The following is a 13,085-nucleotide window of genomic DNA, read 5'->3' as shown; positions in this document are numbered from 1 at the left end:
TGTGATGAAATTCCCCAATATTAATACTCGCTGTACTTTGAATACTGTTAATCTTACGCCCCTGCAATATACAACTCTTTTGGTCATTTACGATGACTCTATCTCATACTGAAGTAATGGCAGTCAAACTTCTTACACCCTGTATTATTTTATAATGATTTAATGACTGACAAAATAATTTTTAACATATTAACGCTGCAAAATGTAAAAATTAAAAATATATGTTATAAATATATGTAAATCAAAAATGGAAAAAATAATGTACAACAAACAGTTATTTAACAATTTACAATCAAACTTTTAATACAAAAAATTTGATAATACAAGATTATTTTAAATCTTCACACATTTGATTCAATTTTTCTCGTGAACTAATTACTCTACAGTTTGGATAGTTAGATACGAATGACCTTTTTTATAGTAAAACTGTAGCCTACTATAGGCACTTTCAAGGAACAAAGATTTCTATATTATTATTGCCTATGACCAATAAAATAACATGAAATGTAGCTGAGATAGATAATTTTTAAAACCGTAGATTTACGTGTTAAACGTATATAAAAATTTTGAAATCAAATAGCAAGTACCTATTTAAAATTAAAATTAAAAATTAAAATTTGCGAATTTTTTTTCCATATAATAAAAAATATAAATTATGTGGGTTACATAAAACCCACAATCGATACTTCTGTTTTCTTTGACCTGTTATCAGGCTTACGAGCAGACATGTTTCTGCCTTGTTAAGTAATTTTCAAGTAAAATTTTCAAGTGACTACCTGTTTTATTCTCACAATTTGTGCCTAAATATTCTAAATAATATTTATAAAATTAGTTCTGGAAATAAGAAATAAGCCAAAACGGATGACCTACAGTTAAAAAGTACCCCAGCTTTTTTGTAAGCAAATTTCTTTACAAGATTTAAAACATTACAATTTTTTTACAAATGAAAGATACTCTTGGACTCAGATCAGACTTCCTGTTTTCAAGTAAAGCCCACAATTCTATCACCATGCCACATTTCAAATAACAGTCACATAATCGAATCTTGCATCCGTCTACTTCATCATTGGGTTCTACATTAAAAAATAAACAAAAAAATTCTAATAAATACAAATCTAAATATGTTTCCTAAGGCCATTCATTGTGATCCAATATAGTCTATGTTTATTTGAACTTTTTTCTTAGTTTTTTGACAGAATATAGTGATTAATAATGTTACATTACATTACGTTGCGTAATTATAAATTCAGAGAGAAAAATGGGCAACATTTCATAGTTATAAAAAGAATAGATTATACAAAAAATATAAATGAGATAGTTTAAAGGATAGCGACTCACCCAAATCGACGTTGCTTTGTCCAGAAGAGACGCTTTTAGAGATGATTGCGTCCAGCGGATGCAGTCACGTGCAACTAACAAACAATCCGGTAAAAAAAATGTTTTTAAGCACTAGACGTAGGTGTTAAAAGCATTAAGGTCACATAATAATGGCACTAGCAATTTTTAAACAGAGTATTTTTTCACTGGCGAGTAAACGAGCGATTTTTGTATTACTAACGGACCTACTCTTAGTTGAGGATTCGAGGTATCGTATACTATCTCATTCGCAGCACAAAAAAAAGCGAAAAACTGAGCGTGGCTTACAGTTTTTAAGTCGGTAGAAATATTTAGGTATACATATTGATTGAACAGTAATTTATTATTCAGTAAGTGTAAATTAAATTTAAAAAATAATAATTTATTACGATTTAAAAACTAATGAATAACTATTGTCGTGAAAATTCAATAGATATATTACACAATAAACTGATATTATCAACCGGTTTTTATAGTTATTACTTTGAGGAAAACATATACAGGGTTACAACTTTTTAATAGTTCAATACAGGTGGCTTTCTTATTTTAAGAGATATAGAAATGGTTAAATGAGCAAAAATGTGCAAAATTTTATGTCAAACACGGATTCGTTTTTAAATTTAGAAAATTTCGAATATTTCCGAAGATATTCGAAGAAAACCGATTTGATGGTATTTTTTTGTGGTATTTCAATTGTTTTTCAAAATTTTAAAACAAAAATGTGTGATCTGATAATAAATGATGTGAAAAATCGATTTTTACTGTCAGTATTAACGTATCTCTAAAAATATGTGCTGGGCAGTACTTTTGTTTTTATTTTGGACGCCATATTGAATATTTGCCTTATTTGAAGAAAAGGGAAATTCCCTTTATAACGATGTACAATTTATGGCGTTTTCATAAATATATAACTAAAATATCGAATATAATTATATTTTAATAAAAAAAAAGTCGAGCAGCCATGTCTGTAAATTCCTCACATCCTCTACAAATTCTTGTACTAAAATTTTTAAAAACATCGGTTATATACCTTTGAATATCTTCGGAACTATTCAGAATGTACTAAATTTAAAAACTAATCCGTAATCGGCATAATATTCTGCACATGTTTGTTCTTCTAACCATTTCTGTATCTTTTAAAATAAGAAATATACAAAGATGTCTTTCCTATTGGACAATTAAAAAGTTGCAACCCTGTATATACTCGTACATGTAAGCCAAGAGTAGGTGTACAACAAAACCAACCACTAATAGCAATGAGAATAGTTTACCTAGTTGATTAAATTTTTAACTTTAGTTTTTCATCATTAATGTTAGATTAAAAGATAACATACTTAGAGCTAGCTGATCTTTTATTTACATTTACAGTATGATTTTCTCTTCTTGTTGATACCATTTGATCAATTATTCGTTTTTTAATATTGTTCTGCTTGCCTACAATTTTTGTTGAATCAAAATTACGATGGTGCAAAGTATTAATGTTAGACAAGTGAGGTTATGTTACTTTTTTGGATTTCATATATTTATATAATCTCTTTTATGTCCATCAATACGAATTCTTATATGTCTGCCTGTCTGATCAACATTTGACTGTAAATTCAATAGATGTACTTGTTTTCATATTTGTGGACAGATATTTTCATATTTCGGTATTATTTTTATGCTTTCGTATTTAAAAAATGTTAATTTTTGCATGAGACCTTTGACATAAGGTATTTTAAATAATTTTAATCACAGTGACTACTCATTACATAATCAGTGTGATTATTATTTAGTATTTTATTAGTTAAATAATGTGGATAATTTATTTTTCCTTAATATTTGTTTTATATTTTTGCTACTATGTTGGTGACCAATCAACCTTGAATTTTTGCATTTTTGTCATAAACGAATAGATTCACATCAAATTCTTAGAATCTAAGTTTTAAAATAATTAGTTCACGAGATAAATTACGAAGTGTGTGAAATTTTAAAATATCCTTTTATCAAAATCGTATTGAAAATTTGATTGTAAATAGTTAAATAATTGTTCGTTGTACATNCCTTGAGCTATCTGATCTTTTATTTACATTTACAGTATGATTTTCTCTTCTTGATATCATTTGATCAATTATTCGTTTTTTAATATTGTTCTGCTTGCCTACAATTTTTGTTGAATCAAAATTACGATGGTGCAAAGTATTAATGTTAGACAAGTGAGGTTATGTTACTTTTTTGGATTTCATATATTTATATAATCTCTTTTATGTCCATCAATACGAATTCTTATATGTCTGCCTGTCTGATCAACATTTGACTGTAAATTCAATAGATGTACTTGTTTTCATATTTGTGGACAGATATTTTCATTTTTTCAAAATTATTTTTATGCTTTCGTCTTTAAAAAATCTTAAATACGAGGCCTTTGTCATAAGGTATTTTAAATAACTTTAATCACAGTGACTACTCATTACATAATCAGTGTGATTATTATTTAGTATTTTATTAGTTAAATAATGTTGATAATTTATTTTTCCTTAATATTTGTTTTATATTTTTGCTACTATGTTGGTGACCAATCAACCATGAATTTGATGCCGTGATATAGATAAATTTGATTTTCATGTAGAATAGACCCTATATTAGTGTAAGACATACTGTGATCTTCATCTATAACTATAATGGCAGCTTTCCAGATGGTCTTGGTCCACTTAGTTTCTACCACTAGTTTCCAATTTGTGTCTTGTTTCTTGAGCATTTAGATGACATAAAAAATTTCCAAGCACCGAGATGAAAACCCAAAGGAAAGCATTTGACCGTTGTACATTACATTTTGTTTTAAATTGGGCAAAACCTCAACTGAAGTTGTTTATGAGCTGCAAAAATATTTTCAAATGTTTCAAAAGATCTCGAGATGACGGGGGTACTCTGAAGAAAATCCACGGACTGCGCGCATTAAAATTGTTTTTTTATGAATATTAGGTACATATTTATCATGAGTAAGTTGTCAAAGTGAACGAAAAATATCATTCCGTCGTTTTACAGCGTTTATGCCAAAATATAAAATATCAAGATTTTCTTTACAAAATAGTGCTTGTTCACTCGTAGCATTCCCCAGATTATCTCTTACTGGCTTCTAGCATTTTACAGTCGTTTTCCGAAAAGAATCTATTCTCTAGGAGACTATTTTGAACAGTCGGTAATAAAAGTAAAATATAAATAATGCTTTACATTTTATACTACTGAATTTCACTGAGACTTACTCTGTACAACTTTTTGGCTGTTCACGTATACTTTTAACTATATATTTCATCCCCTAAACAAGTTTAGCACGCTTCTTCCTTTGTCTAATCCGGCGCCTATAAATTCCAACAAAGCATTTAATGTAATTTATCATGTCCGGTGTTAACTGTGGTCAAAAAGATATATGAATTATAATTTCAGTACAGTAGAAATTATGGCGATAAAGGGATTGAGGTTACTAGCCTATATAATACGAAATATCCATGTCTGCTAATTAATTCGCTTAAGGAAGGAAGACTGTTAACCCTTTGTTTGCCTCTGAGTATATGGTCCCTTGGTAGCCAGGCATAACCTTACGCCAAATCTACGCCAAGGCAAAATTTATTGATCTCTTTGGCTGTTTCGATCGATGACCTCGGTCGACAGGAATATCAACAGATAATATAATTAAATCCTTAAGTAGGCAATGTTCACCCAGCTCCATAACTGCATTGTTCTTGTATCAATATTCAGTAGTTGGCTGAAAATGTTACAACTTGCTCTTGGTCGCGGATAAATGAAAGACAATTTTTTGACAGAAATCTAAAACGCTTATAATTTAAAAATTAAATGAAATATACAAAAACATTGGTGTTATTTAACTTTCAATCTGGAGGGTCAGGACAAACTTGTTATTATCACCTTACCCCAGTAGAGAACTTCCAAGTTGCCCTCATATCTTGAGCCTCGAGCCATGTCATAAAAATTTTACTATGTTTACGGTATTCCCTCACGTGGTCTGATTATGCCCTGTTTTAATTAATAGGATTATTGCGATCTAAATGATAATGAAACACAATAATTTGAACAAAAGTTGAGTTGAATTCAGAGAATTTTGATATGATTGATATTTAACATTCCAAGTTCTTAATTATTTACAATATTTAAATTAACTGAGTCTCCATTTGTTTCAATATAACTCGTGTATGGAAAAAACTTCGTGTTGGTTAATAATATTCGATAACACTGCCAAATATCCAATATAAGAATCTAATTGAGGCATGGATAGAAGGACTTATTCCAAATATTTTCATAGTTACAAATAAAAAAATATATATATTTTTACTACTTAAATAAGAAAAAGTGTAGTTCTTTACTCATCTAAGAAAAAAGCAATCTGATGTGCGGACACCAACACTAAAATCAAAATTGTCTGTTATTATTAGGGCTTCCCGATATTCGATAAAAATATTGACATCGTATCGATTTTCGATACGATATCGATACAATAGTCTCTCTGACAATATTTGCAAGAATACGATATTAACTTTTAAAATATTGACGATAATTATTATTGTATCGTTAATCATGTGTTGTCAATAATATCGAATAATATTGATCTCGACAAAAGCGCGAATCGCACAAAATGAATATACAGAAAAAACATATTTGTAAACAAATTCTCGTCACTAATATACTTAACAAAGAATGCCGCACTCACGGCCAACCCACCGCATCGTGAGCTTATCTTCTTTTCTCTCTCTCTCTTCTTCCTATTCGCAACAATAGTATATGTCACAGAGCACCTAGAGTGTACGTTTCCTATCCCAAAGCATGGGAATCGATGAAGCCAAATTGTGGGGAAGTGGAGTGTGCGAGGTAATCTGATCGCGCATATTTTGAACATGTCCGGCTTAAGGTAGTTCCTTGGAATAAAATCTAGACAAGTACGCCAATTTTTAGTTCAACAGTTAAAGCAGTTCTGAATAACATATTTAAATTTTAAATCGATTGACTACAAATATTACTAAATTATTATATATTATTATATATACTAAATACTACAATACAAGACGATAAATTCAATCATGATCAATAATTTACAAAAATATCGGAATCTTATAGTATCGGGAAGCCCTAGTTATTATTATTTTTCATTGATTCCTGCTAATAACAATTTTAGACTATGATTATATTTTTTATATTCAACTTTCTGTATTAACATTTTGATTAATATTATTTTGAAAAACTACAGTTCCTGTTGTAAATCAAATGGAAAGTTAAATCGCTATTCTGTAACAACATATTCCACGATCTAAGAACATTTGACAAGAGTTTTTTTTTCATAAATGTGTCACTAAAGTGAAATGAATATTTCAACAGAACTAATAGGCATAGAATGTACGCTTCACGAAAGTGGGTGACCCTCCCATAGCTGCGGCACTGGCAACTGCACTGCAGAGTTACTAGTATGGTTCTGTAACTGTATGTACTCTATTAACAGTAGGTACTACAATCATACAGTAAAAAAATGTATATTAAATGTGATTTATGTGTTTAATCATCAGAGAAAAAGAATCTGCAGAAAACAAACTTCAGCATATGAACAAATAGTATAACAATTATTTTCAAATTATGTGCAGAAAAACAATATTAAATAATTGCATTAACATAGTGACCGATTAATATATTTCTAGTTGTACCTACTTACAATGACAGTCACTGGAAAAGTATTTGCTTGCAACTTGCAACGTTTTCTTATTGTAATCTCCATTTTCATAATTCAATCAGGTACTCAACAGATTTATTAAAATCACCTCTTACCCTTAAAATGTATTAAAATATTGAGTTAGCTTCACAACTGTCGAGTTTACGTAATTTTATGGAGTACTTTAAAGAGGACAAAGAACTTAAATAAGTTAAGTAATAACTTCCGTCTATTGGCAGTGTATAATTTTGTACTCTTCTGGATCTTACGCTATATAATAACCAATTAAAGCAAAGACAGTTTGTATAACAACCATTTGCTTTGTCGGTTACGAACGCCGATAGTCTATTTGCATTTTCTTTGATATAAATTTAATAGACTCGAAGAAAATGAAAGAGTGAATATCGTCTATGTTCCCTCATTTTTTTATTTTCAACAAACGAGTCTATAAATAAGCTAATACTTACTTTAAAAGCTCAGCAATTAAGGTGTTTTTACGGTTCCTAAAAGTTCCATAAAATGTTCGATTTATAATGTTGACATATCTTTGTGAGCCAACAGAAGTGTTCGGTATATACGGAGATATAAAGATATAATGTTACACCATTAAATGAACATTAAGAACGAAAGGTGTAGGAAGATATGATGTGCCATCGCATTACTTTTCCATTTATATTTGGAAATAATTGCAAGCAGGCATTGGATGTGGTTGTTGCCTAAAATACATTCGTCTGGTGTCATCTAAATTCGTGAGATATTTTCCTATGCCAAAAAATACAAATAAAAATATACATTCAATATAAGTCTGTTCTTTTCCATATTATTATAATTCTAGTTTATTTGTAAGACTTAAATTCGCGAATGAAGAAACTGTTGCTTAAGAATAGTACAGTTCATACTACTATAGTACACAAACTTGATTCCTAGGTGTGTAAATTTCGTCAATATTTAAGCCATACCTTCATGACAAACTACAAATTGTTCATTGTCGAGAATTTAAGTCCACACAATATAATTATTTTAGGGTTCCTCAAGGTTCAGTTTTAGGTCCATTGTTATTTAATATTTATGCTAATAATATATCTTTTCGCCTTGATGTCAAGTATTTATTATGGATAACATGAAAATTTACCAGTCAATATCTGTGCATTGTTACAGGACAACACTGACAAATTAATGATTGAAGCCTCGCAAATAACTTTTAATCTCTACCTGAACATTAAAAAGTCAAATTGTCCTTTTTTCGTAATGAGATTACATAAATTTATCCTTATAACAGACACTTCTTCCTTAAGCACATTTGAGAATTTAGGAGGTGCTCGAATTTTTTGTATGCAATTTAAGTGAATTTCAATTAATCGACTTTGCCTTTACTTTTAGTTTGTATATAACTGCCTGGAATTATGTTTTTCTGTCTAAATATGAAAATCGAAAAGTTCAGTGAGAGTTTCTGAAGCACATTTATTTTAAGGTGAATGAATTTTATCTACCTACAGTATATCTCCTTTGATTTATTACAATTAATGCCAGAAAAAAAGTGGCTCTATATTATAGTAACTTGACCCGCTGAATTCAAAAGCCAATATATTGGTATTATAACGAAACAAAACAAGGAATTGAGTTTGTAGTCCTGTTCTAATTCCATCATTTTTTAACCCAGGGCATACAAACTCTCGTAGACCAATGATCTGATTAATTGTGTTATTTTTGTCTTTGCACCTACAGAGAAAAAATAGTACCCCCTTGACTGTATTGCCAGTAATTGTGAGTTTTTGCGACCAAAATAATAGAAATAATAGATTACGGTGTTATCAGATTACAAGGTTATGGAATTATGGTACGATTGGGTCATGAATTCTATTGCTTTTCCAATAACTGACTACCAAGTCGGTTAGAAATCTCGAAAACCGCATTCTAGGGAAGTTTCCTGATGTTTAAACACGGGTCGATCTGGGAAATCTAACTTTAGACACAAATTCAGGGGGTCAAAATATGATGTAACACACTGGTCAACTTCTTATCAAGACATGGGCTTTCTAATGTTCTCAGATATCCTTCCGATGGCCTGAAGAACTGAGCGTAGGTGATTCAGTTGCTTGTCTAAGTATTCTGAATCGTAGATGGGGAGTAGTCAATGCAATAAAGTGTCGAATGTACCCTGTTTCTAGGCCGGATGGTGATAAAGTTCGGTGTGGGTTGCTTTTCTGTAAACGCAGAGTCCTAGGGTGCTATCTGGTTTATCCTTGAATATGACATCTAGCTATATTATATTAAAGATAAGGAATATAAAATTGAAGGTAATTGGATTATGATTTGCAAACCAGGCCAAATTTTGCAAAAAAAAATAAAGCATACATAGGCATATCAACATAATGATTTTGTGAAAATGATCATAATTTTTTTTTAATTATATTACCTGGGTATATATATTAATGGAGTACTATTTGCAAATAGTACCAGATTAGTACTATACATATTAGAAAGCGTTTATGTTAGTGCCCAAGCAATAACCAATCAAAAGTGTAGAATGAACCCTTCTATGTGAGAAATGCTGTCTATGTTTACAAATATTTATACGCATATCACATAAAAACTGGAGCCTTCTACAGTACATTTTCTGTACATTCGCTAATGACTAAAGTAGTAATCCTTTAGATTTGGCAACGTTGTACTTGTCTGGCTTTGTTTGGATGCCTAAGCTTGAAATATACATCATATGTCACACCTGCGAATTTCAAATAATACGCTACGTCGAGAACCGCAGCGTTGTCGCTATCACGCATATGGAGGTTAAGTTAGTCAACGACAGCAGTTTGAAGGGTAATTATTATAAATTGTGGATCTTACAAGTACCTAATAGATTTCTACGAACTGTCATACGGTTCCTTAGATATCGGTTTCCTATTTATACAAGTTGCTGTGGAAACTGTTCGTCAATTGTTGCGCATTCTAAGTGGAACGACCAAAAAAATCTGCATTCTCATTCTGTACTAAATCGTGAAAAATTATTTTATTAATATCTCGTCTCTTAGGTATCCAAACTAGTCATAATTTTTTTTGATGATTTTCTTCATATTAATAAGCTTATATTAATTTCTTTATGAATATTTGTTGTCAATTTGTCAATTCCAAATCAGATAAACCTCCTTAATTTTGAGATACAATTCTTAAGTGGTCAATAGATAATATATTTCATACAAAATTGTAGCAGTTCGTTCTTAAAACTCAAACAGTCTCATTTTCAGACTGAATTAGTTCTTGTTTTCTTACAATGGCTGGTGAGTTTTTCCTTGTATACTACCACATTCTCTTCTGTTTCTTATTTGTTTATTACACTGCTCTAACTTTTATTCTTTGGTGGCTTTTTCTATCTGACCTTTCCTTTTACTTTTTATTTACACGTTGGATCTATTATGCATTGAGTTCCCTTCAGTTGTGATTCTTAGTAATGTCCTTTCGGTTCATATGTTCATATCGTCTAATTCTTATCGATTTAATTATAATTATTACAATATTTTCCCCAGTATCCCCTGTATTTAAAAATTCCTTAATTTATTTTGCTCGTTTCGCCTTTGGATAAATTATTGATGTTATTATTTTTGTTTTCAATTAAGTCTTTCTTCTTTATTCTTGTTCAGTGTCACTGTTTCCGTTGCATTACTGGTATTACCTTTCTAATGATACATTCTTGGAATGTGAAGCAAAATTTGAATTGAACCTACCTCTATTTTTTTTTCTATCGTTTAAATCTTGAACTATATCATGAATTATACAGGATTATGCTTCATTTTTCTTTTTAAGCTACTGTAAACTTTGTTCAAACAGAAATTTAGCTGAATGGAGAAAATATATCACACTAAGCATAAATTTATCTCCACTTGTTTCCAGGAATTAAGAAAATGAGCACTAACCGTTAATTTTCCCTTCCTATTCAAATGCTTAAAATTTTCTCGTGTTGTTCCAATTATTTCCGACCCTTTATACCGGTCTATAAATGCCTCTAAAATCAATATTCCCAATTTTGTAACTACCTATCGCTCTGGAATTTTAATTTGGCCGCACACAGCTCGAATAATAATTATAAATCTTCCCGACGCAGTGTTTTGGCGGTACAAAATAGATAAATCCGGGCCATTAATTCCGAGCCCGATATATTTATAGACATGAGTTTTGTGACGTATCAGTGTTAAATAGTCCTTGCAGGATATCAACGGTCCCGTTGCGTGAGAAACCGTTATGAACCGTGAACGACTCCTGAAACACCGCCCTGATCGTTACGCCATTAGTTCGCTGCGGAATTTTGTCACAAATAATTAATTTAAAGTGTATAATAACTGTCTGAAATCCCAGCGAAGCGTACTGGTCGATAACAGTGAAAAATTATTCCATTACTGTTAAGAGTTATCCGAACGAATTTTATCAGTAATGGTGTGCTGACTATGGAGATTTGTTTGGGGTTTCCGGTGGCATCTAAAGTGCAGAAACGTGGAAGGGGCATTCTGCAGTGATAAATAGTGCGTCACCTGCTGTAGGGGGAGTAATACTAAAGCCCGGATAAAACTATCTGCGTACCAAACTGCAATTAGCACGAAATTAGGTTAAGTGTATAGAAATTTAGGGTTAGACTTTACTGATATAGTTTAGAGAAATTTGTAATATATCTTTTAATCTCTAGTCCGCAGAAAAGTTGTTTCTCACAATATCAGTAAGTATCATTTAAATATAGAATCTTCATAAATGTTTACAAGCCACGTGACCGTGGAGCTTAGGCAACCAACATTACAGAACTGGTACTTGTAATGAAATATCACTAAATCTTGGCGTCGCCAATATTAATGATTCGTTTACAATAAACAATGACAAACCACCACGTCTACCCTCAAGATAATGCGATCGCTGCTAGGATGAATAGAATCTTGTGAAAAATTACACCAATGGCAGACGGTGAAACAGAATGTTGTGTATTAATGTAATGTTGATCTTATTGTTTTAATAATTTTTAATTTGCAGGAAATAAAGTTACTCAAATAAAGACTGCAGTTTGTCTTTGAAGTTATTTATTGACATATCTAGATGTTGGTGCAAATAGCAACAGCAATCATCAGATAAGAATTTTAGGAAAAAATCATCATTTATTTCCTAACTTATTAGGAAATATTAACAGTTACAGGAAGTTATAATATTCACACACAAAAATTATCTTGGAACAAGAAACATTTATTAATTAGGTGTTTGCACTTAATAGAGTATGTGCCATTGAATGAGGGCTTTTGAGAAAAATAAAAAATCAACACATAAACATCATCTGAATTAAAAATAGAACACGCAATAGCATTGTAATGTTATAGGCTATTGATTATATCTAAAAAACAAGGTTAAAAGGAACTATGACAATAAAGCAATTTTAATGCATGAATCGTTCCAAGGATCATTGTAGATGAAAAAACTGCGGAGTGATATTAAATTAGAGGGTGGAAATTGGAGAATGGTTTATTTAAAAAATTTAAAAGGAAAATTTTATGCAAAAAATTGTTAATAAACAATTTGAAAAAATAGTAAAAAATTCAATTTTTTAATTTTTTTTACTTTTTGCCTCTGGCTTTTTTGAGTAAAAATAGGTATAGGCATTGCTTCATAGAAAAAAACGTAGATAAAATTTCCTTCAGAATAAGAGGTTGTAAAGTATTTTTGAATGAAAATATTATGCAAAAAATCGTTAATAAACTATTTCAAAAAAAGCAAAAAATAAGATTTTTTGTTTTTTTTTTACTTTTTTGACTCTATCTTTTTTTTTAGCAGAAGTATGCAAAGAAAATTGATGTACAAAAAAACTAGATGAGATTCCCTTCAAAATGATGCGTAGTATTTGGACTAATATTGACTAAGTTATAACCGATCAAACTTAAATATTTTTTAGATTATCGTCGTTTTTATCATAATAATGATTATAATTCTTACAACAAATTGGTTCTTTACTTAATAAAACATTATTTCAAAAGTTTTATTTGTTAATAATAAATAAAAAATCAAAAAATCTTAT

This window comes from Anoplophora glabripennis, unplaced genomic scaffold (assembly GCF_000390285.2).
Source record: "Anoplophora glabripennis isolate ALB-LARVAE unplaced genomic scaffold, Agla_2.0 scaffold342, whole genome shotgun sequence".
In the NCBI taxonomy this organism is placed as follows: domain Eukaryota; kingdom Metazoa; phylum Arthropoda; class Insecta; order Coleoptera; family Cerambycidae; genus Anoplophora; species Anoplophora glabripennis.
The sequence above is the reverse complement of the archived record's forward strand: the minus strand, read 5'-3'. Positions refer to the sequence as shown.